The following is a 26,459-nucleotide window of genomic DNA, read 5'->3' on the forward strand; positions in this document are numbered from 1 at the left end:
TTTTACTAACATTTTTAGTATTAACCTGGCTATACCTTTGAATTAACGGATCGCGAACCACAAACACTGTTTGCTACCCCCTTCCACGACTGGAGTTCGATGATACTGGCGTAAAATACAAAAAAATCACTTTGCTAGGTATAGGAGGGAAGAAAAGTAGTTCATCCATTTACGTAAACTAGGACATATCGCGATTTTGAGTTTGATAATTTTAATTAGGTTTTTGTTTAATCAAAATACAGTACTTACTGTATCTATACTAATAATAAATCTGTAGCCAAAATTTTTCTGGTAATTTTCGATGTTTCAAAAATAATTGGTGTTAACATGTATAATTAACCACCCTGAAACCGAAAATCGCTTTTTCGAAATTTTTGTTTGTATGTCTGTCTGTCTGTCTGTCTGTCTGTCTGGATGTTTGTTACCTTTTCACGCGATAATGGCTGAACGGATTTCGATGAAAATTGGAACATAAATTAAGTTCGTTGTAACTTAGATTTTAGGCTATATGGCATTCAAAATACGTTATTTAAAAGGGGGTTTATAAGGGGGCCTGAATTAAATAAATCGAAATATCTCGCTTATTATTGATTTTTGAGAAAGATGTTACATAATAAAAGTTTCTTTAAAAATGATTTCCGATAAGTTTTATTCTTTCAAAAATTTTGATAGGACTGATATTTAATGAAATAAATGAGTTTTAAAATTAAAATAACTGCCATCTAAGGCGGTGTAATGGAATAAAAAACAAATGACTTCGTCTATAAGGGGCCTTGGACACAATACTCGAAAGCTATGAAAGATAGCCTACAGAGAATGTTTCTGTGTTTGTATGAAGTAATATCGGAAGCTAAATTAACCGATTTGTATAATTAATTATTATTTCATCATTGGAAAGTGTAGTTTCTCTAGATGGACATAATGCTATAATGTTATCACAGTAACTTCTGAGTGAATTGAGGACAGGTAAGATTAAAATAGCTTCTTATGCACAGAAAACTTGATAGGCAATCGTTTCCTGTATTTCCTAAAATAATTTTTATGACCAAATGAGTGGTCTCTGGATCAAAATGATCGCATTTTAATTTTTTTAATACAATTTAAGTAACATAATAAACTATTTATCCTTCTATCGAACACGAATGTTCCCTGGATCAAATGTCCTATTTTAATTATGTAATTACTTCATATTAGGTACTTCCCCCCTCCATTGCATACATCTCCGACTAGCTACATATTACTCTAATCAGACTTCAGATGTATACAAACAATTATTCTTCCTCTGACACATATCGTCAAGTGAGATGTACTGCCTGATAATAGATGTACATATCAGCCAGAACCTCAATCAGAGGATTAAAATGCTTCTAGGCTATATATCTATATGAATTCGACTGTTACAGCAATGAGATTAAAGCAAAATTCCTAGATTTGTTTTACATTTACCTACTGCACTTGTATGTATTCAGGATTTATTGATATGATAAAACTACATAATTTATTTATAATTAATTATTGGGATAAGTCTTAGAAAATCTGAATGTATTAAAACACTGCTGAATTTTTTTACAATGTTCTACATTCAAAAACGGGCTCTCAAGTGTTGTCGGAAAAATTCACCATCAAAATGGGACATACTCACGGACAGGAGAACGCGATTTCGATTATGCGCACTGTTCAAAACATACAGAGGTGAGCCTGCCTGGAGAGAAATAAAAAATAGGCTGCAGCCGTCAAATTACTCTTCAAGGAACGACCACTCATATAAATTGAGGGAAAGAAGGCAGAGGACGGACACCGGAAAGTTTTCTTTTCTCAATCGTACTATCAGGGACTGGAATGCTTTACCTGCAGACTTACTAAAGGCTTTACCAACAACCAAAAATGTATTTAAAAATAGGCTTAAGGACTTTACTAATAGACGATAATTATACGCAGTATTTAAAGGGTGTAATTGATATTTTGTTATTGAAGTGTTGTATCAGTGAAGAATTATGTTGTGTCAGTGAAGTGTGCTGTGTAAGTGAAACGTGTTCCTGTCAGTGAAGCTTTATAGTTTATAGTGGCAGTGCAAAGTATTTGAACAGTGAAATGTTTTTGAAGTGTTAGTGAAATCAGGATAGAATCAGTGAAATGTGTCGTAGTTCCAGTGCAGTGAGTGAGTTTACAGCGAAATGAGTGTAATGTGGAAAGGTACTTGTGCAGATATGAACATATCATACTCGTGGCTTTTAGTTCGAACTTAGATTTAAGATACAAATTAGATTTACTTTAAATGTTATTTTAACTTAGGATGTTCCCTGTCATTATTATTATTATTATTATTATTATTATTATTATTATTACCTGTAAATATTTTAACTGTTGTAGCCTTTATGCTAGACGTCTAAATCTTGATTATCAATTTTTTTGCAAAGTTATCAAGGGTGATATTGATTGTGAGTCTATCATAAACAATATCAGCCTTCGTATTCCTACAAAAGGTTTAAGATTTCAAAAAATTTTTTATAACCGAAATTCAAAATCACTTTCTCCAGTCTGTAGATGCATAAAATATGCCAATTTGCATGGGCACAATTTAGATCCTTTTAAGGTTTAGTTTCGTTTTGATTATTAGTTTTTACTGTTTGTACTCAATTTTATTTATGTATGTTTTTGTTATTTAAGATATTATTTATTTTTGTTTCGCACCTTTGTATCTTCTGTTTGTGTATTGTGCTGAACTATAATTGGCCTCTGGCTGTTGTTCAGGACACAAATATTAATAATAAATAAATAAATTATTATTATTATTATTATTATTATTATTGTTAATTATTGCTAGTATTAATTATTAGTATTATTAATTGTATTTTTTATTAATTGTGTTTATTATTGTCTTTATTGAGTATAATTAGTTACCACTGCCACCGGGTATATACCCACTGCAGTGTGACTAAATACATACATACATACATACATACATACATACATACATACATACATATATACATACATACATACATACATACATTCCAAACCTTCATCTTATTTCACTATTGTAACAAGTCAATAGAACAGAAGTCTTTGTCACCACGTGAAAAAGTAAGAAGTACCGTAAACTGGGGTAAAGAGGATCACATGTGGTGAAGTGGATCATATGTGTATTGCCTAGATAAGGCAGCGCCACATGGATCACACATGAAAAGAAAACCTTTCTTCTGTAAGTGCCACTAAAAATAGTTTTCTTTGCATGTGTGATCCATGTGGCGCTGACTTATCTAACAATACACATATGATCCACTTTACCACATATGATCCTCTTTACCCCAGTTTACGGTATCATTTATTGAATAATTTGAGCCAAATGATCTGTAGTTCGTTATTGAAATAAAAGAAATACTAGCCATGCGTTTTACTTTTTACAACAGCGCGCTTGCCGAAATGTTTAATAAAACCAGTTTTCAGTTGGTTATTTAATGACGCTGTAACAACTACTAGGTTATCTAGCGTCGAAAAAAAATGGCTTATTTAAAGACGCTCGCAACTGCAGAGGTTATATCAGTGTCGCAAGTGTGGGAATTTTTCCCTCAGGAGTTCTTTTACATGCCAGTAAATCTATTGCCATGAGTCTGTTGCATTTAAACAGATTTAAATGCCATCGACCTGGGCCGGGATCGAACCTGCAACCTCGAGCACAGAAGGCCAGGCCGACTCTAGCGTCGACGAAATTGATAGCGAGATGGTACATTGGCGAGACGAATCCTATGATTCTTCATAGGTTATCTGACATTCGCCGTACGGTGCGTACACACATAGCGAACGAACAACGAACGAACGACAAAAGAATGCATTCGCTGATTGAAATCGGTACGTGTGTACGTAGCAGCAAAGGCAAACCGATCGTTTGGTTTGCCTTCGGAAGTGATCCGTCGCTTGTCGGTACATCAAAGGAAGTTGGTATTCGTTGTGGACGGGATTTGCCACTAGCTTGTAGTTCGTAGCAGAACGCAGCGCTTAGTTCAATTCCACCAAAAGGATGTCGAAACTGGAGTGGACGGAAGACGCTGTTATAAATCTTATTAATGCATATAGGGAGCAGGAAACTTTATGGAATCCCAAGTATCCTACTTACCACAATAAAGTAAGAAAACATGATGTTTGGGAAGCTATTGGAAAGATGTTCAGCTGCAAGGTAGGCGAATGAAATACGTGCAAAATTTGATTATTTTTGTTTATTTATTTTCAATGAATACATATTAATTGTTGTTTATTGTAGGGAGCAGAAGTCAAAAAGAAAATTGAGTCCCTACTGACATCATTCCGGAGGGGAAGACAGAAGTCCACAGAAAGGTCTGGAATGGGGAGTGATGAAGTGGAACTTGGTTCGCGTATAAACACATGTCGTTCCTTTTGGACAAATTCACGCCCAGAAAAAAAACAAAGTTCCAACCCTATGCACACAAAATAAATTATTGGCACTGAAAAGTGCGACAAACACAATATCTCTTTTTAATATTTTAAGATAATTATTGTCAGTGAGGTATCCGTATATTGAAACTTTCCCCTGTCTTGCAGTCGTACCTTAATAAAATCTTCCAGTTCTTCAATTATAGCTGTACATACTTCTGGAACAATCCTGGTAATCAGCTGTTTCGACACGAATAATACATTAAACTTGTATACGTATCTCCTGTAGCGAGAAATCGAAGTGTTAATGCTAGCCTTTCCTGAATAGGTGTTGCTTCTCGCCAGCCTGTGTCTTTCTTGGAAATTTTTGGCCCCATTTTGCACAGTAATATTTCGAAGTCTGTTTTTGAAATGCGACAGAAGTTGTCAAACTGTCCCGATTCCATTCGACGTAAATCATGAAGCAAGTCAGTGCCTCTATATTGACTGCGACTTTCGTAGAGTGGCGTCTGCCATCATCGCCTTTTGGTTTTTAACTTTTTTTTTTGTTAAACTGCCTATAATAACAACGGCTGCACTTGCTATAATTATATTTTCGTCTGCTATTATTGCGGATAATCAGCGAACGTGAATGTTTTCTGGCCATTTGCTGATAATTTGTACGTTGCTCCAAACAGCGAACGAACAACGAAGTTTCGCTTCATCATTCGTTCGTTGTTCGTTCGCTTACGCACCTTTACGGTTGGGGAAATCTCGAGAAAAACCCAACCAGGTAATCAGCCGAAGCGAGAATTGAACACACGCCCGATCAGCAAGCAATGGAAGCAGTAAGTTATTGCATGAAAAGGTAGCGAGAGCTCTTCTCTCGACCCTGGTTGGCCAGTGCTTCGCAATCACAGTGCACATCGGCGTGTGGAAGGATACAGCTTAACGGTCTGCAATCCAACAATGACGGTGAAAAGGACGCAACGCGTCACGCATCTTGGAAGCGGCAGGTGCGCGGGACGCATCCAGGTATCACAGGGATATGGGTCATGAGTTACACAACCCTCCCCAGACCAGACTAGAGGAATTTCATTCCATATTCTATTTAACAAAGTGTGTCTAATGAGTTCAGAGATGAGTTCCAGACGCTAGCTAAGAACAAATGAAAATGTGATGTTCCATTCATTATTTACAGAGAAAGTACACACATTATCAGTGGTGGCTGGTGCGGTATTTAGTAGTTGATATCTGTATCAGTGGCTTTTAAAATTCAACATGCGCTGAAAATGCAAATCTGTAATAGTACATTATGCAACGAGCCTATAATGGTAGTAATTTTCATACGAGCGTCTTAATTTACCATTATAGGCAAGTTTCATACGACTTTTTATGCTCGACCATATTTCTAACTTGAAATTATTCATAAGTATTCATGTTATTCTTATCTGACTGAAGAGCGGAACTGATCTTGTGGAATACCTCGTAAATTGTGAGATGTGCGCAGACGCGAAAGTATTGATTTTTTCCTAGAAACAAATGTCATTGACCTTGATATAATCTAGAGAACAAAATAAAGATTAATCTTGATATAACCTTGAAATTGATTTAGACATTGAAAAACGAGATGACAAATTGAATTTATTTGAACATTATTTACAATTAACGCTAATTATTATAGTAACAGAACATAACCTTCTGCGACAGTATTGGATTTCCAGCCTCCGTGACGTTTCGCTAGTTGTCTTTCGATTGCATATCCGAGAATAATCGATACTTGCGCTTTCATATTGCTACAATGGTATTTTCTGATTGGTGGAACACTTGAACTTTAATGAATAGGTGTACTTTAATAAGGTCCATTAAAGGGCTGCTACCAGGTGTATAATTACTACATTTCGGCATGGTCGAGCATAAAATAAATAACGAGAACCATATAAATCAATAATGGAACGTATGAAATGGACATACAGAATAAGAAACGAAGCCGTGTTGGAAAAAGTGGGTAAAGAAAGAATGATGCTGAAATAGATCAGAAAGAGGGAAGGAATTGGTTGAGAAGAAACTGCCTACTGAAAGATACAAAGGAATGGTGAACGGGAGAAAAGTTCATTGCAGAAGATATCAGATGATAGACGACATTAAAATATATGAATAATATGAGGAGATAAAGAAGAAGGCAGAAAATAGGAAAGATTGGAGAATGCTGGATTTGGAGTGAAAGACCTGCTTTTGAACAGAACACTATGAATGAATGAATATAAATCATTAACATGGTTTTCTTCGGAAGAAAAGTGAAACTGAGGATACCGTTTCATACATTTATACCATGCAAAATAACATGTATAGGAGGACTCCAGATAAAATTTGCTCAACAGTTCTCATCTAGGCCTATATCTATGCTTCGAAAGAAACACCAGTTCAAAGCAACATCTCGTTAGACTGGAAATCATCTTATTTTCAGAGCAGGAAATGTAATATGAAGAGTCCACTGCAAGAATGATGGATGTCACTTTCTTGTCGAAAATGAACCAAGACTGTCAATGCATAGCTTAAGACATATAGAATGTACATACAGAGTTATATGGCATTAACACTGATAGTCATAGTAATGATCGGAAAAACTCAGTTATGCTTTGAGCGCTAAGGATTTCAAACTTTCAATTGCGTCTCCTGCAAAATGTGCTCCAAATGACATCCATCATTCTTGCAGTGGATTCTTCATATATGGATCATATGAGGAGACAAAGAGGAAGGCAGAAAATAGGAAAGATTGGAGAATGCTGGGTTTGCAGTGAAAGACCTGCCTTTGAACAGAACACTATGAATGAATGAATATAAATCATTAACATGTTTTTCTTCGGAAGAAAAATGAAACTGAGGGTACCGTTTCATACATTTATGCCATGCAAAATAACATGTATAGGAGGACTCCAGGTAAAATTTACTCAACAGTTCCCATCTAGGCCTATATCTATGCTTCGAAAAGAAACGCCACTTCAAAGCAACATCTCGTTAGACTGGAAATCATCTTATTTTCAGAGCGGGAAATGTAATATGTGAACAAGGATAATACGTTAATAGGCAACGGTGCATTCGGAGTTGGATAGCAGAAAGCGAATGAAGAGAAAAAAGGAATTTAAGAACATATAACAGATTATTTCAAACAAATATAAATTCCAAGTAGGTTTATTTTTTGGCACACAAGGTGCTATAACAAAATTTTATAGTGTATTCTGTAAAACACTCTTCTTTCCAAATTCCGTTCTTAAGAATATAGCAAGAACATTGTTAAAGTTTCTTTAACATAAGTTATATTGGGTTGGTGCATAAGTTCGGATCGTTTTTGTTTCGCGTGTTGGTACTCCGGTTGCTATGAGTTTATTTATCGATTGTCATTTTTTATTTGAAGTTCAATAAATTGTTGTGTTTGAGTTTACATAACGAAGTTTTCATTTTTGCAGATAGTGAGTGGAGCCGTGGAAGCTAGAAAATAGTGTCAAGTGAAGAAAGTGGAACATTTCCGACATATTCTTCTTTTTGAGTTCAATAGAGGGGCGAAAGCAGCGTAGGCGCTCAGAAACATTTGCGCAGTATATGGGGACAATGCTATCGGAGAGAGCACGGCAAGAAAATGGTTTTCTCGTTTCAGGAAAGGTCGTTTTGACATCAGCGACACTCCCGTTCAGGAAGACCTTCGGGATTTGATAAAGACCGTTTAAACACATTAATCCACAATGATCCACGTCAGTGTACCCGAGAACTGGCAACTGTGACCATTCCACCATCGTGTGACATTTATTGCCACCAACTGAGACGTCTTGCACACGCAATCCAACAAAAACGACCAACAAGATTGCGTGAAGTGATGCTACTCCACGATAACGCCTTCTAGCACTCTGCTAACCTGACACAAAACACTATTCAGGAGTTGGGTTGGGAAGTCATTCCGCACCTATCTTATTCACCTGATCTTGCGCCTCAGATTTTCATCTTCTCCGCTCTCTATCAAACAACCTTCAAGGAACTTCCTTTCCGGATGAAAATGCGCTCCGAACATTGCTTGACGACTTCTTTAACTCAAAACCAAGCGATTTCTACAGGCGGGAAATCGAAAAACTACTCCAGCGTTGGCAGACTGTTGTAAATAGTGAAGGAGAATATATTGTTGATGATTAGCTTCTCTCTTATGTGTACATATATATGTGTTTAATAAACTTATAAAAAACGCTACAGAATTATGCACCAAACTAATATTAAAGGAATCATTTGTTATGTATATGGATGCTCACATGTGTTATATTTTGTAAAATAATATTTTTAATTAAATGTTAATATTTTAATAAAGTTCTGCCTTTACGTTAAAGTAAATGTACGTAAAAATGTCTATGTAATATTTCTTTGAATTTACATGTTCATCAATTACCGTATGGTGGGTCCTATTGGGCAATCTTTAATTTAAAGAAGCTATTATTATTATTATTATTATTATTATTATTATTATTATTATTATTATTATTATTACTTACTGACTTTTAAGGAACCCGGAGGTTCATTGCCCGCCATTGGTCCCTATCCTGAGCAAGATTAATCCAGTCTCTATCATCATATCCCACCTCCCTCAAATCCATTTTAATATTATTTTCCCATCTACGTCTCGGCCTCCTCAAAGGTCTATTTCCCTCTAGCCTCCCAACCAACACTCTATATGCATTTCTGGATTCGCCCATACGTACTACATGCCCTGTCCATCTCAAACGTCTGGATTTAATGTTCCTAATTATGTCAGGTGAAGAATACAATGCGTGCAGTTCTGTCTTGTGTAATTTTCTCCATTCTCCTGTAGCTTCATCTCTCTTAGCCCCAAATATTTTTCTAAGCACCTTATTCTCAAACACTATTAACCTATGTTCCTCTCTGAAAGTGAGAATCCAAGATTATTATTATTATTATTATTATTATTATTATTGTTAATATTATTACTACTACTTACTGACTTTCTTTTAAGGAACTCGGAGGTTCATTGCCGCCCTCACATAAGCCCGCCATTGGTCCCTATCCTGAGCAAGATTAATCCAGTCTCTATCATCATATCCCACCTCCCTCAAATCTATTTTAATATTATCTTCCCACCTACGTCTCGACCTCCTCAAAGGTCTATTTCCCTCCAGCCTCCCAACTAACACTCTATATGCATTTCTGGATTCGCTCATACGTACTACATGCCCTGCCCATCTCAAACGTCTGGATTAAATGTTCCTAATTACGTCAGGTGAAGAATACAATGCGTACAGTTCTGTGTTGTGTAATTTTCTCCATTCTCCTGTAGCTTCATCCCTCTTAGCCCCAAATATTTTTCTAAGCACCTTATTCTCAAACACTCTTAACCTATGTTCCTCTCTCAAAGTGAGAGTCCAAGATTATTATTATTATTATTATTATTATTATTATTATTATTATTACCACTACTACTACTACTACTACTACTTACTAACTGACTTTTAAGGAACCCGGAGGTTCATTGCCGCCCTCACATAAGCCCGCCATTGGTCCTTATCCTGAGCAAGATTAATCCAGTCTCTATCAACATATCACACCTCCCTCAAATCCATTTTAATATTATTTTCCCATCTACGTCTCGGCCTCCTCAAAGGTCTATTTCCCTCCAGCCTCCCAACCAACACTCTATATGCATTTCTGGATTCGCCCATACGTGCTACATGCCCTGCCCATCTCAAACGCCTGGATTTAATGTTCCTAATTATGTCAGGTGAAGAATACAATGCGTGCAGTTCTGTGTTGTGTAACTTTCTCCATTCTCCTGTAACTTCATCTCTCTTAGCCCCAAATATTTTTCTAAGCACCTTATTCTCAAACACTCTGAACCTATGTTCCTCTCTCAAAGTGAGAGTCCAAGATTATTATTATTTTTAAGTAGGTTATTTTACGACGCTTTATCAACATCTAAGGTTATTTAGCGTCTGAATGAGATGAAGGTGATAATGCCGGTGAAATGAGTCCGGGGTCCAACACCGAAAGTTACCCAGCATTTGCTCATATTTGGTTGAGGGAAAACCCCGGAAAAAACCTCAACCAGGTAACTTGTCCCGACCGGGAATCGAACCCGGGCCACCTGGTTTCGCGGCCAGACGCGCTGACCGTTACTCCACAGTGTGGACATTATTATTATTATTATTATTATTATTATTATTATTACTATTATTATTATTATTATTATTATTATTATTAACGAAGAGAAAAGACGAAAGATATGGAGAAGAGGAGAAGAAAGAAAACATTCGTTATTGAACTTTTAGAAAGTTGATCACAACTGGACGAAATGAAGTAACACAATTTTTTGTAGACATTTCACTGGCCGCCACTGTAGTGTGCATGGATGAGAAATCCGAGGAGGAATCACGCCACGACTACGAGACCGTGGTGGACACGTTTCCGAAAATCGTAGCGAGTCGCTAACATTATTATCATTAAGTGGAAATGAAGGAGCACATCTGTCCTTTGCCGGCCAACTTCTACCTAAGTTACAGCAACAAGACAAAATTACACGAAGACTTTCGTTTCCCTTATCGAATACGTCACATAAGACAAAACTTTTAAAAAATCCCACACTGTTTCCGGCAAGTAGCTACGTACATGAATAACCTTCTTCGTTAACTCACGCAGGCTTAGGATTCGATAGAATCGGGTTCGATGCACGGTTTTGGTTAGGACAGATATTTGTGGTGGACAAGATCGGAGGATGAAAGTTTTCTTGTTTCCCTCAATTAACTTGAAACAATTTCAATTCACAAATACTCTACACTTTGCTTTATATTTACCCTCATTTAGGCTGTAGCCTATATTACATCAGATGTTCCTCATTTATACAGGATGATTCACGAGGATTTACCGTCACTTACAGAGCTTATTTTCGAAGACATTCTGAGCAAAAAATGTCATATAAACATTTGTCCTAATCTCAATATTTTCAGAGATACACTAATTTGAAATTGTCTGTAAAATACCATTCTTCTTGAGTTTTAAGGACAAAAGAATATTACAGATAAAGAATGAACTATTCAGGAGAAGCATTTCTTTAATTAGCTAGTATCCCGAAGCTAAAAATGTGTTGTGAATTCCATAGTTGCTTCGTACAGATTTTTTTTTTTCGATTTCTAACTGCAAATTACATTTTCTTACGCATTTGTCAAACAATTGTTACGAATGACGCCACTCTTGTAAATTCTTCAAGACTGTACATTAGGATGCATAATTTATTTATTTTTATTGCTAGTAAGTTTGAAATGAATACAAATTAATAAATAAAGTAGCCCACTGCTGAATGAGTAAGACTCGTGCTCAGGAGGGGATTCCAATATAGACAAACATAAAATTAAAATTGAGAGTCAATACGGATTAAACACAAACTATAAATCCAATACAGATTTTTTTATTTAATTTTTATTAATTTGGAGAGGATTCGTGGTTGAAATATTATTGGAATAAAATTTGTTTAATAATCTAGGACCTTGACTCATGCTATGATAAAAAGCTGCATTGGTTTTACATTTTGGTACAGACAAACAAACAGAATTCATATTTTTAGTTCTATATTTATGTATATACCTTTCAAAGTTATTAAAATTTCTATGAAAATATTTTAATAAAATAAAATAATACATTTGTTTAATGTTGAAAACTTTGAAATGTTTAAACAACAATTCAGTTGGGTAATCTTTCTGCTTTTTTAAACAAATTTTTAATGCTTTTTCCTGTAGTAAAATTAACGGATAAAGGTTGGATTTATAAGTTCCACCCCAACCTATAATACCATAAACTATAAAGAATCAAGTTTCTAAAGTCGTATGATTTGTAACAATTTTTGTGATAAGTACGTAAGGATGATGTAATTTTTAGTTAAAAAATGAAAAACAAAATCTGTACAAAGCAATTAACAACATATTTTTAGCTTCAGAAATCTAGCCGATTAAGGAAATGATACTTCTGAATAGTTTTCTCTATTTGTAATATTTTTTTACCCTTAAAACTAAAGAAATAAGATATTTTATTAACAATTTCAAATTAGTGTAACTCTGAAAATATTGAGATTAAGACATGTTTATATGATATTTCTTGCTCAGAATGACGGCAAATCCTCGTGAATCAACCTGTATATTATACCAGACTTTCCAGATTACGCGATAAAATTGATAAAGATGGTAGAGGGATCCAACATGAGTATTTCGAGACAGAGAACAATGATTGCAGATGCCATCAGGTATTAATAAAATTACAAACTAAACTTCTAGGGTAGCGCCCGAAGGTTATGCTAGCAAACCCAGCATTCCCCAATCTTTCCTACTTTACGCCTTCCTCTTAATATCTGCATACGATTCATGTATCTTAATGTTGTGTATCATCTGATATCTTATTCTGCTCCGAACTTTTCACCCATTCACCATTCCTTCCAGTATATCCTTCAGTAGGCAGTTTTTTCTTAGCCAGTGACCTAGCCAAAAACAGGACTAATATACTAATATCAAAGTTATAGTCAATAATAATACTTACTTACTGGCTTTCAAGGAACCCGGAGGTTCATTGCCGCCCTCATATAAGCCCGCCATTGGTCCCTATCCTGAGCAAGATTAATCCGTTCTCTAGCATCATATCCCACCTCCCTCAAATCCATTTTAATATTATCTTCCCATCTACGTCTCGGCCTCCCTAAAGGTCTTTTTCCCTCCGGCCTCCCAACTAACACTCTATATGCATTTCTGGATTCGCCTATACGTGCTACATACCCCGCCCATCTCAAACGTCTGGATTTAATATTCCTAATTATGTCAGGTGAAGGATACAATGCGTGCAGCTCTGCGTTGTGTAACTTTCTCCATTCTCCTGTAACTTCATCACTCTTAGCCCCAAATATTTTCCTAAGAACCTTATTCTCAAACACCCTTAACCTATGTTCCTCTCTCAGAGTGAGAGTCCAAGTTTCACATCCATAAAGAACAACCGGTAATATAACTGCTTTATAAATTCTAACTTTCAGAATTTTTGACAGCAGACTGGATGATAAAAGCTTCTCAACCGAATAATAACACGCATTTCCCATATTTATTCTGTGTTTAATTTCCTCCCGAGTATCATTTATATTTGTTACTGTTGCTCCAAGATATTTGAACTTCTCCACCTCTTCAAAAGATAAATTTCCAATTTTTATATTTCCATTTCGTACAATATTTTCGTCACAAGACATAATCATATACTTTGTCTTTTCGGGATTTACTTCCAAACCTATCTCTTTACTTGCTTCCAGTAAAATTCCCGCATGTTCCCTAATCGTTTTTGGATTTTCTCCTAACATATTCACGTCATCCGCATAGACAAGCAGCTGATGTAACCCGTTCAATTCCAAACCCTCTCTGTTATCCTGGACTTTCCTAATGGCATAGTCGAGAGCAAAGTTAAAAAGGAAAGGTGATAGCACATCTCCTTGCTTTAGCCCACAGTGAATTGGAAAAGCATCTGACAGAAATAATAATAATAATAATAATAATAGATAATAATAATAATGATGATAATAATAATAATAATAATAATAATAATAATAATAATAATCATCATCATTACTTGCCGGTACGATACAAATAGTTCACAGGTCGGAGTTCTCTAGTTTCCTAAATTTTACTGTATACCAGTCAAATTCATGCATTTATGACACGTCTCCATTAAAAAATTAAATTACACTAATAGAGCTCAAGCGTGAAACTTGATAATTTAAATATTTAAACTCAATATTTACGTATTTATAAGAGACTAAATACAAAATACAGTATGAAAAAAAGTGCGATGGCCGGGAATCGAACCCGGATCAACTGCTTGGAAGGCAACTATGCTCACCATTACACCACTATCGCACGACAATCCCGGCCTTCAAAGCAACGAACTCAGTACTAAGCGGTACCTTGCCGCAATGCGAATGCAGTGTTCTTGTCTGCCACAGCTGCGTTAAAACGGTTTTCATTCAATTCCCAAGTATGATGCAGATCTTCAGTTAAAAAATTTCACCAAGATTTTTCTAGAGGTATGTGGAAATACTGTTATTGTCATGCACTCTTTCAGTTGCAGCAAAACGAACTTCAATTTGTAAGTAATGTTGAGACATTTGAAACCAAAAAGTAGAATACAACTTCGCTCCTGTTTGCTTCCTTTTCGAGATAAATATTGTTTTATATTAAACATACCACTGTGTGTTTTGGGAAAGCCATTGGTTTAATTCCCAATATGCTCAGTCAATTTAAGAGAGCGATGTATTGTATTGCATTTATTAACATTCCATGATATTCATACATTGCTTCACAGCTAAAATATGGAACAAGTCAAAAAACTTAATACTATTATAAAGTCTTAATTTATAGTCACAGTCTAGAAATATATGTGTATAGAAGAGATTTACAATATAGTCTACTAGTACAACACATAGTTTTAGTATCAATTTCATGAAGCGTTATTGAATGTCATGAATTCACCTACAGAATAGAAGGCGTGAGAAATTAGGTACTTCTTTAATTTGGCCCTAAATAATTTTATGTTTTGAGTTTCATTTTTTATATCCATAAGGAGGCTATTAAAAATTGTTTCTGCCATATAACGCACTCCTTTTTGATAGCACGATAGACTTGCCGATGGAGTATGAAAGTCATTTTTTTGACGTGTATTTATGCTATGAACTGTTTAATTAGTTACAAAGTTTTCACGATTACATAAGAGGAAGATTATTAATGAAAAGATATACTGACAAGCCATGGGCCTTATTTGTAGTTTTTTGAAAATAGTCCTATAAGATTCCCTAGATTTGTCACCTACTATTATTCTAATTACTCTTTTTTGTAATAGGAAAATACTGTTACTATCCGTGGAATTTCCCCAGAATATTATTCCAAAACTCATTACCGAGTGGAAGTATGCAAAGTATATTGTTTTTAAGGTATTGATATTTACTATCTTTTGCATAGATCTAATAGCAAAACAAGCTGAATTTAGTTTGGGGGTAATTTCTTTAATATGATTTTTCCAATTTAACACATTATCGATTTTTAAGCAAAGAAATTTGGTTGTTGTTTTTGAAGATAGGAATAACCACTGAATATTTTAATCTCTCGGGGAATATACCATTGAACATTGAATAGTTACATAAATAACTTAATGGCCCAGCTATAATATGTGAACTCGCTTTTAGTATTTTGCCTGCATTATGGTATTAAATGATTAGTTTTGTCCTTCAAGGGAAGGCACAGGTGAAATTTGACCAAAAATTTGAAATAAATATGATTCTTTTGTTTTTATATCTTTAATTAAGTGTAATCTCTTTAGATTCTAAATCTAATTTAATTTTTGTCCTAGTGACCATTTAAACAATTTAAAGTATTCACAGGTATGCCAGAAGAAGAAAACACTAGTTATAATTTAAATTTTGTTTTTCTCCTCTCGCTGTTATTTATACTCGCTTTAACATCTCTGGTCATATCGCGAGTTAATCCTTTGGGTGAAATCCGAAGGCCTGTGTACTATTGTTGAGACTGGTTCTATTGTTGTGAACCAGATGGCGACTGTATATATATTACTGATTTGTTATGAATATGATTTCGGTGATGAATGAGGCCGGTAATTTTCAGGGATGTTGTGGCCCAAATTTCCTGGCATTTGCCGTACGGTTGAGGAAAAGCCCTGAAAAACCTCAACCAGGAAATTCAACCCGACCGGGAATCGAACCTGGGCCCTCTGCGTAAGAGACCAGCATGCTGACCCTTACACCACAGAGGTGGTCAAGTTTTCATTATGTCCCTGAATGAGTGGTTTTCAGTTAAAATTTACCGGCCATTCCTCACCCAAACTAAATTCAGCTTGTTTTGCTATTAGACCTATGCAAAAGATAGTAAATATCAGTACCTTAAAAACAATATACTATGCATACTTCCACTCGGTAATGAGTTTTGGAATAATATTCTGGGGAAAATTCCACAGATAGTAACAATATATTTCTATTACAAAAAAGAATAATTAGAATAATAGTAGGTGCCAAATCTAGGGAATCTTGTAGGACTATTTTCAAAAAACTACAAATAATGCCCATGGCTTGTCAGTATATCTTTTCATTAATAATCCTCCTGGTATGTAATCGTGAGAACTTTGTAACTAATTCAACAGTTCATAGCATAAATACACGTCAAAAAAATGACTTTCATACTCCATCGGCAAGTCTATCGTGCTATCAAAAAGGAGCGCGTTATATGGCAGTAACAATTTTTAATAGCCTCCCTATGGATATAAAAAATGAAACTCAAAACATGGGATTATTTAGGGCCAAATTAAAGAAGTACCTAATTTCTCACGCCTTCTATTCTGTAGGTGAATTCATGACATTCAATAACACTTCATGAAATTGATACTAAAACTTTGTGTTGTACTAGTAGACTATATTGTAAATCTCTTTTGTATATATTTCATCTAGACTGTGACTAAAATTAAGACTTTATAATAGTATTAAGTTTTTTGACTTGTTCCATATTCTAGCTGTAAAGCAATGTATGAATACCATGGAATGTTAATAAATACAATAATGCAATACGTCAAATTTAACTCTAGGCCTATGGGAAACGCAATGGGTACTTATGGGGGGGGGAGTAAGTGCACATAGGTTCTGAGCTGGTAATACAGGCATCCATTATGTGCATATGCATGCTAATATAACGAATTGTATCTACACTATGAAGAAAATGCTTGATACGAGTTTTGAACCTAAGGTTTCCCAAAAAGTGTAGCCCACCCGGCCGAAAGCCTACAGCATAACAGTGAAAATGAAACAAGATGATTTCGCCTCTCTTAAGTCGTAATAGCCTCGACATTTTAACAAAGAAGAAAAATTACGGTATCATTTTACCAAAAAATAACACGTGTACCCTTGCATGTTAATATGATTAAAATATGTTCTTAAGCCCGTCAACGAATTAGAAGTGTATATTGCATGTTAGATTGTTAACAGCATAAGTTGAAGAAAAAAAAAAGACTAGCGATAAAGATCAGCTAAGGAAAATATAGGAAAAAGAAATTCACCGAGGGATAACGAAATACGAAAGGTGTTCTCAAGATAATCGGATGGCGGAGGGGGGAAGGAAGGGGTGTTGGTAAAGAATGAAACCAACAAAGGCGGAAGGAAGGAACTAAGGAGAGTTAGCACACCTCACAGCCGGCTGAGCGGGCAATCATCTGCCATGTGAGGAGTGTTCCGCCAACTGCCTCCGTCGGACGGACACAGCTGCGTACATCTCAAGACAGTCCTCGTAATTATGGCCTGGCTACTACACCTTTGTTCCCACTCAGAGGCCCACGGATCGAGTCGCACGCACGCCGGTCCGGTCCCTAAACAATTACAGCGTAAAAGATCTTCCGGAGAAGAGACAAGTGTGCCTATTGGAGGAGTACAGACCTCGGATTGAGGGATTTAAATCCAGTTTCCCTACATTTTTTAATTCTAATTTCTTTAACCTTCTCATCTTTTTTTTTTCATACTTCCTACCAGAGGTCTGCACCGGACGTTTTCGCTCGAGCGCCAAGTAGTTCATAGCATAATTCGATAGGTAGCGCACATGCATGATGGGTAAAATTGTCAAGAGCGATAAATCCTCGAACGGTATAAGCCGAGCGTTAGACATTCGTTCTTGTTACAGTGATGAACTGTGTAGTAACAACATATATGTTTATCATTTCAAAACTTTGCAGTGTTTAACTAACCTCTCCATACTACAACTACAAAACTTCCTTTAAAATGTAATATAAATGTTGTAGGTGATTTTGTTTTTGCCTCATCTGATAGATGTTATTGGATGTAAATGTAATTATTATAAACGGAGAACACAATCACGATAATGCAAGAACTGTATCAAGTTTTCTAGTAGTAGTAGTAGTAGTAGTAGTAGTAGTAGTAGTAGTAGTAGTAGTAGTAGTAGTAGTAGTAGTAGTAGTAGTAGTAGTAATAATAATAATAATAATAATAATAATAATAATAATAATAATAATAATTAGTGTATCAATCTTTGCGTCTGTAACAGTGGTGCAGCATGATTATTCGTTTTATTATATTTTCTGTGACGTTATCTCTGTACTAATATTGTTATTAATCTACTGCTATGTCAATATTATTTTCTAAAACGTTTCTACATTGTCGCAGTATATAGGCGGAACACTATGTATGGACCTATCATATTATATATGTGGTAAATCAAATATTGAATAATTATTAATTAGCAATAATAACTGTATATCGAAGTTTTTCATACTATTTTATTTATAACTTCATGTTCCTGTTTTGGTACGTTCCATTGACTGTTCCATTAAACGTTTGTCATAAACGCAGAAAATAAAGCCTTATTTTTACCGTGTGAGCAAAACATATGTGTATCTTATCTGTCGCCTTCCATACAAGATAAGACATGTCGGTGAGATGACCTTGTACTGTGCTTCTATTTATTACGAGCGTATCACGACCGATCTTACCTCACTCGAGGGTACGACATTCGACCGAGTTCAAGCGAGCGATTTAACTCCAATGCAGCACTCTGCTTCCTACTTTCCTGTGTATGTTTTTTTTTCGTTCTTTTCTCCTGTCTTTCATTTCTTTCTCCCTTTTCTCTTTTTCATTTTTCCTTTTTTCTTTCCCTGTATTTCCTGTTATATACTTCTTAACATTTATCTTTATTTTTTTCTTTTATTCCTTCTTTTTTTCTTTATATTTCTTTTATTAATTATTTTCTTCCCACCTCTCCTCCCTTCCTTCCTTCTTAAGACCCGCTCCCACTTTGCGAAATCGAACCGAATCGATTCGAAACGAAGTCTGCTGCCGCTCGCATCTAGTGGAATCGAATCGAACAGTACTTTTGTGTTTTGTCATACAATGGAATATAATTCTGCACGAGATTTTTTTTTTCGTTCATATTAAATTGTGATTTTTGTATAGTACTATTTCAGCAATAACTTTCAACAGTAAACAAATTAAGGCTCCACCATACAAAAACGCCCTTCGGCAGTTATTAAGCGGATCAAGTATTCTTTTGGGGCGAAGTGATGTGATACTCATGCGTAGAACGCGTCACACGCGCCTGTCAGCCATTCCTCCGCGGCGTTTTTGACGCCCTGGTGGAGCTGGTTAGGAAAAAACCATGATCGCAACACTGGGAAGACACATGTGGAGTTTCTCTGTCAGGCACTTCGGGACACAGGTGTCGCCAACGTGGTGTGCTCTTCCTACCGCCATCAGAGACGTACTGGCTGAGCAAGATTGTAAGATCTCTTTTATTATAAAGAAAATAAAGTTACTGTAAATATGTATTCGGGAGACACGAGCAAATGCTCAATAATAAATTATTATGAAATACCAACAAGGTGCCAACATTTTTTTTTTTGTTGTTGTTTTCATCATACTCGTATGACGGTTACAGTAGATAGGAACTGTACATAGAAGAAAATAGATTACTTTGGTATGGCCGCGTCAGAAGAGTAGACGGAATCCGGTGGAGTCCTATGGGAATGCTTCTGATGACAAGAGTATTAAAAAATGACGGATCAGATAGACAGACAGACGGTATGTCAAAAGCGACATGTTTTCTAGTGTGATCGGAAACTAATTTTACGTAAATTATGCTTAAGTTTATATTTTCGCTATGCTTATTGTATGTCCATGTGGTGTCACACTCAAGTTGCAACCTCAACCTCAGTTACTGACTTAGTTGAAAGCTCTGCAGGACATCGCTTTCGGCATTCCGGCGAAATGATGTCCTGGGAATTTGCCGTTTGCTTTGATAATAAAAAAAATAATTATTCGAACGTGGTAGAACGACTGTAAGAGAAGTGAGAGTATGCTGAAGTAACCAGTTAACGTATTTGCAGACCTCCATTTGAAGAAGTCAGGTTATACGCTGATAATCAAAGCTCGGAACTTGGGGACTTGTGTCTTTGCACGTGACTAAGCGACCGGACTTCAATGTCAACAAACTCCCGCTTCCAGCACGGAGGTACTGTCAGGTCTACTACAAAAGTGGTCTCTGGCTGCAACAACATATTGATAATATTATGGTAGGTTGAAACACGTAATTTCGTAGCATATATATAATAAAAATAAACATGAGAAATATATCAAATTTACTGTTCTGCTGTGTACATTTTATTACAGTGTATGACTATCTACATTCGAAGATTTTTCGGTAGCAGACTTAAAATACTGAATGTTTTCACTGTTACTGTTTCCTGTTCGATTTTCAGCAGTTGCTAGCTGATCTCGTATCTGAGAAAGATAAGTATATCCTAAATTTTTCTCGAAAATAGTTTTCAATTAGTGTGTCACTACTAGGGCAAGCCCCTCTACGTTTCGATCCATGGCTATGGACAGACTTTTCTACAATTTCAGGGACTGCAATGCCTTTCAGTGAATTTCGTTTCCAGCCTCTAGTTTGTGTGTGGCACAACTTACAAAATATAAACTCTCCATTCGAAAAAAATAATGTATCTCCTCCGAATTCTCCACGAAATTCTGTATCTTAAATTTAAAACAAAATGTATTTTCAAACTTCTATAATACCCAATCGAAATAACACGTATTTTCTATTTCCTCAAACAGACCGTTTACCTTTAATTCTCTGAATGTCATTGGCTTCGACATAACAGTTTCTTCGTCCGTCTTCCTGTCATTAGTTGTGGCCACTTTCTTAGTACACACGACTGTCCCTGTGCACTTGCAGCGTGAGCTTTGTGTACGTTGTACCTGTAACCTTACTCATGCACACGACACAAGTCCCCAAGTTCCGAGCTTTGCTGATAATACAGTCATAAAATAATACTGTCTTGCGGACAGACAATAACGTTCTTTGAGGTTCGGACAGTGGAAGAAAAACGAGCTCCTTGCTTACGCTACCATGGCAACAAGAAGAAGTGAGATTGGCCTAAGTACTATACCACTCGAAAGCCTCCACGACAGGGATGGCCGCTTATGAGCCAATGAGCTGTAACAATGATTATTACAGGAGAAAAATTCGCTCCGGCGCCGGTGATCGAACCCGGGTGCTTGGTTCTACGTACCAAGTGCTCTAACCACTGAGCTACGCTGAAGTTCAACCTACAACACCGGATCTATTCCAGGTCTACGTAAACTTAACACAAAAAGCTATAGGTCGAGTAAAGAAAATTAACACCTTTCTTCGTAATACAATATCAGAACAACGTCTTAATGCACTTGCGATGCTTTCGACTGAGAAGATTATGGTTGACAACTTAGGATTCAACTCAAGAGTGGTCACCGGCGTAGTTCAGACGGCTGAGGCGCTTACCTGCCGATTCTGAGCTGCGTTCGGGCACTGGTTCGATTCTCGCTTGGGCTGATTACCTGGTTGGGTTTTTTCCGAGGGTTTCTCCAACCGTGAGGCAAATGTCAGGTAATCTATGGCGAATCCTCGGCCTCATCTCGCCATATACCATCTCGCTATCATAAATCTCACCGATGCTAAATAAACCAATAGTTGATAAGCGTCATTAAATAACTAACTAAAAAAACTCGAGAGTGACTGATAAATTCTGCAGCAGAAAGCAGCGACGAATGGATTTCATTTTTCGGCAATGAATGAGTATTATACTTATAATATATTCTGTATATTTGTTTTCTTGTTTTTACCCATTTGGTTAGTTATTTTAAAGAATCGGCTCATATATTCTGATTTCTTGCACGAGCCGCTACTGCTCTCCGATAACTCAGTGCTAAAGGGCAGGCTTCTCATATTTCCTGAACTATGATTCGATCCCCATTCTATGAACGAGATTTTTTCGTGGTTCTCAAGTTTTACTTCATTTTCATTCATTCATAGTGGTCTGCTCAAGGGCAGATCTTTCAATGCAAACCCAGCTTTCTCCAATTTTTCCTAGCTTCACGAATTTCATTCCACCTCATAATAATCATGTTCCCACGGTTCACATCATTTCACTAAATATGTGACAAAGGCTGTCGTACGAGTTTCGGTGATCCCAAATGTACAAGACCCGATAGATGCCTGTTTGCGCAACGCTCACAATATTGATATAAGACGCCTTAGGCGAGACCAAATTTCTTCTGTAGGGTTAGTTTGTATATTTGGTGAACTGAAATCTATCGGTAAAGCTCTCTTATATCATCCCTTTTCATAAAGAGGATAGTTCGCAGTACCGACGGACATCAGGGAAACATGAAGTAGCCTATAGTAAAGTGACCAGCACAAACGCCGTCTTTTTGCATAAAAAATTCCATTTGGAGGCGTGGGAGTTTCACATACTTTTTCTGTGTGGCTAACATGAAATTAATCAATGAAATACAAAGAATGAAATTGTCGCAAAAATGCTATATTTAAACAGTCTTACTAATAAACCGTCTATAGTTTTTATACGAGACTTATACAGAGTTGAGACAGAAAACGTCACTAATAAACCTTGCAGAAGCGATGGATGTATAAACAGTCAGTAACTATACAATGGGAATTGCTTTGCAGTAGTTACATACACGAAACCCCTTGTTTAAGCGTTGTATATAGAGAAAAAATGGCGCCCGTCTAACAGCTGTTCATATCGACTGTCATTTTATGATGATGGTTGCCTAGTAACCAAAGAAGAACAAACCAAAGAGCACAGAATAATTAGAATAATATTGCTGTAGCTTGTACTCTTTGACTAAAATATAGTGTGGTAATCGATCAGAGCCAGTTGTACTATCGATACTTAACACGGCACACTAGAGCACTCTACCGGATGCAATAGAGAACCTCAGATATTCTATTACCTTTCGCAACGAAGTAATGACGAAACTATGACGTCGCTGTGTAACAGTTATATTGTTATACACGACGTATGTAGTGATTATTAGTAAGGAATTTACACACGACGTATGAACGAGTTACTCATTGTATAAGACAATTAAACGTCTGTATATAGAGTTTTTATTGGTAATACCGAAAACATATGGGCGCTATATTATTACTGTATTATTCATATAGACGTAGTATTATCCGACTTCATAATGTAACCATTAGTAGCGGTGTTAACTGTCGCGGATATGAAGACATGTGAAATGTGATGCGAGAAATATGAAGCGATAAAATGTGTATTGATCAAAGACATGTAATTCTATTGCGGGTTTAATAAAATTTGCAAGGAGTAGAGAATGTAATAATGTGGCAACAGATGAAAATTCTATCATTTACAGTGCATCACTGGCACAGGAGATGAGTCTGCCTTTCTCTCTTCTCACAAAACAAAAATAGAGACATAGTTCTATAAGTATAGGTGGGAGTAACATATGCTGTAACATTTATTTCGTTTGCCTCACACTTCAGCTATACATAGTATGCTGCACATTTCCAAGTTCTGCAGCCCCTACTTGATGACACGGCGCCTATATTTAAGGAAAAGTTCTAGTCCACTATGTTTCATATAATGTGTCAAGAAATGTCTATACAAAATTAATGTAGATATAACACAAATCACAACGTATATTACTTCCGAAAGAAATGCTTATACAGGGACATCATTTTATTTTTACTAACATTTCTAATATTAACCTGGCTATACCTTTGGATTAACGGTTGAGAATCGGAAACATCGTTTGCTACCCCCTTCCACGACTGGAGTTCGATGATATTGGCGTAAAATACAAACAAATCACTTTGTGCGAGATCGTGCGTATTTGCTTGCTTTCCGCACAGAACCAATACGCGGTAAGTGTGAAATTCAGTATTCCCAACGTAACACACATAACAATTTCCCTCTTCTTACCGCTTAAGCGCGACATTCCTTTTACTGCTTTAGGCTTTTAACATATTATTTTTAGAGACGTTTAACATAGTAATAATTATAAATTGGAAACTTACCACTGCAATTTCACCTAAATTGCAATGTTAATTATTGTTTTTAATATTTGCAAAAATTAAGTAAAGTCTACTACTCCACGAAACTTATTGTATTCCTGATACAAGTAACATTAAGGAAGCCGTGAAAAAATGAACGAGATTCCAGATGCCGATGTTATTACTGCAATATGTTATATAAATAATATTGTTAAAATATTAAAGTGAAAAATAAATCATTACATAACCTTACCGTTTGTTTTAAGTTCGCATTTATAGACTGGGGAAAAAAAAGACAGACGTATATCACGGCCTGCTGGAGTATAGTAAACACAGAAAACATTTTACAGCAACAATGTAGAAGAAAGATATTTTGGTGTTCCGAAGTTGGCGTCATTAAACAGAAACCAACATGGAGATTTTATTGCAACTAATTAGAAATTCGTCTTTCATGTATGTAATAAACGATCTTCGCACAAAATAATGTACGATACACGAGCGGTATGTTTGTTTTCATGTTCTCGGAAATTAAAAAAGCTCAATTACGTTTCGCTTTTTCAATCTTTTCCTCGACCATGAAAACGTCAACATACCGCTCTTGTAACGTATATTACTATTACTGGGTATAGGAGGGAACAAAAGTAGTTCATCCATTTACGTAACCTAGGAAATATCGCGATTTTGAGTTCGATAATTTTCATTAGGTTTTTGTTTCATCAAAATACAGTACTGTATTAACAATTAGTGTTTTTACTCACGAACTGAGCTGTCCATTCGGACGTATTCATTATGCAGTGTATATTATACTGTCTACAGCATATTAGCGTACAATATAGAGAATGAAGTTAAATTGAAAATTAGTCATAATATGGATATTTAAACACATTTTTTAAAATGATGGCCGTTCACTTCGATACAGGCTTCAGTTCTTTTGTGTATATTATCGCACTATAGACTATTGTACCTAATTCCAATTATCAGTTTCGTTCTTCATGTTGAAATAATTCTGTACCTACTCTATAAAAGAGTACCTTACGTACTGTAAATTCAATCTTCACTTCTGCCCGATCCGAAAAGATAAAATTACTCAGACATGCTATCTACTGTCCGTTCAAGTGGTTTTGTCGCAGAGTCGTAGAAAAGGGAGGAAATCACGTGACAGTTAATTACTTAACATGGCCCTTTTATTTAAGTTATTTTAAACAGTTGTATAATATTACGTAGACGTCCAATTCCTAACAGAAATTAATGTTCTCAGGAAAGAGCTAAGACAGCCCAGCCACTAGCCTTTACAGAGGGGCGAACAGAAGCGGGTTGGGGAAACCGGGATGCGACGTGCGAAACTTCAAAATTATTGTAGCAGTACTAATAAAATCATTCATATTTTGATGAACAAAAGATACAAAATAGTAACAAATGAAAAACCCTATTGTTTGCCCAACACAGTCATGTTTTCGTGTTTTTACCTCAAATATTGTAATATTAATAACATAACGCTTTAAACTTTAAAGTGACTTTCCAATGCATATAATTACTACCATTCATAATGTTCTGCCCAAGAGGTCTTTCACTGCAAACTCAGCATTCTCCAATGTTTCCTATTTTTTGCCTTCCTCTTATACTTGTATTCATTAATAAACGAATTTTAATACAGAATAAAGGTAATGTTGCTCCTATACGAGCTGTTCCAGGCAGAACTCAAGACAATAACCATCTGTAGGCGATGCCACAGTGAGGTTGTAACTTTGGCTCATGTCTTGGGTTCATGCCCATTTGGCGAAACTCTTCGTAACAGCAGACATCACAAGATCAGGTCTGTAATCGCAACATGCCTTAAGTCCAATGGCTACACTACTATGAACAAGTCCATGGAATAGCGGATACTGCAAGTCATTGGCGTATTGATATTATAACATTTAAACCTGGAGAGACAAAAGGTTATACTCTGGATCCGATCATCAGATTCGAGACGTATCAGAATCAACCTGAGGAGGTTAATCTAGAGAAAAGGGCAATTTATGAACCCACTATCCCTTATTATAAAACATGATATAAACTCAGCGATATAGAAGTCATCGGATTAATGGTGGGCGCTAGAGGAACCATAACAAAACAATTCGTGTCATTCTGACATAAATTTGGAGTCCCGACAACAACAATTAAGGAAATTTCTAT

General features: G+C 36.0%; 1 protein-coding gene and 1 non-coding gene across 4 annotated transcripts in view; both read right to left on the minus strand.

Moving 5' to 3' along the window:
* The window catches only part of Cc2d2a (Coiled-coil and C2 domain containing 2A), a 144,832-nt gene that overhangs the window by 107,706 nt on the left and 10,667 nt on the right, over nt 1–26,459 (minus strand). The window lies entirely within an intron of this gene.
* On the minus strand, nt 14,220–14,291 carry TRNAG-UCC (transfer RNA glycine (anticodon UCC)). Its single transcript has one exon. It is a non-coding gene; the product is annotated as a tRNA-Gly (tRNA).

This window comes from Periplaneta americana, chromosome 7 (genome assembly GCF_040183065.1).
Source record: "Periplaneta americana isolate PAMFEO1 chromosome 7, P.americana_PAMFEO1_priV1, whole genome shotgun sequence".
Classification (NCBI taxonomy): domain Eukaryota; kingdom Metazoa; phylum Arthropoda; class Insecta; order Blattodea; family Blattidae; genus Periplaneta; species Periplaneta americana.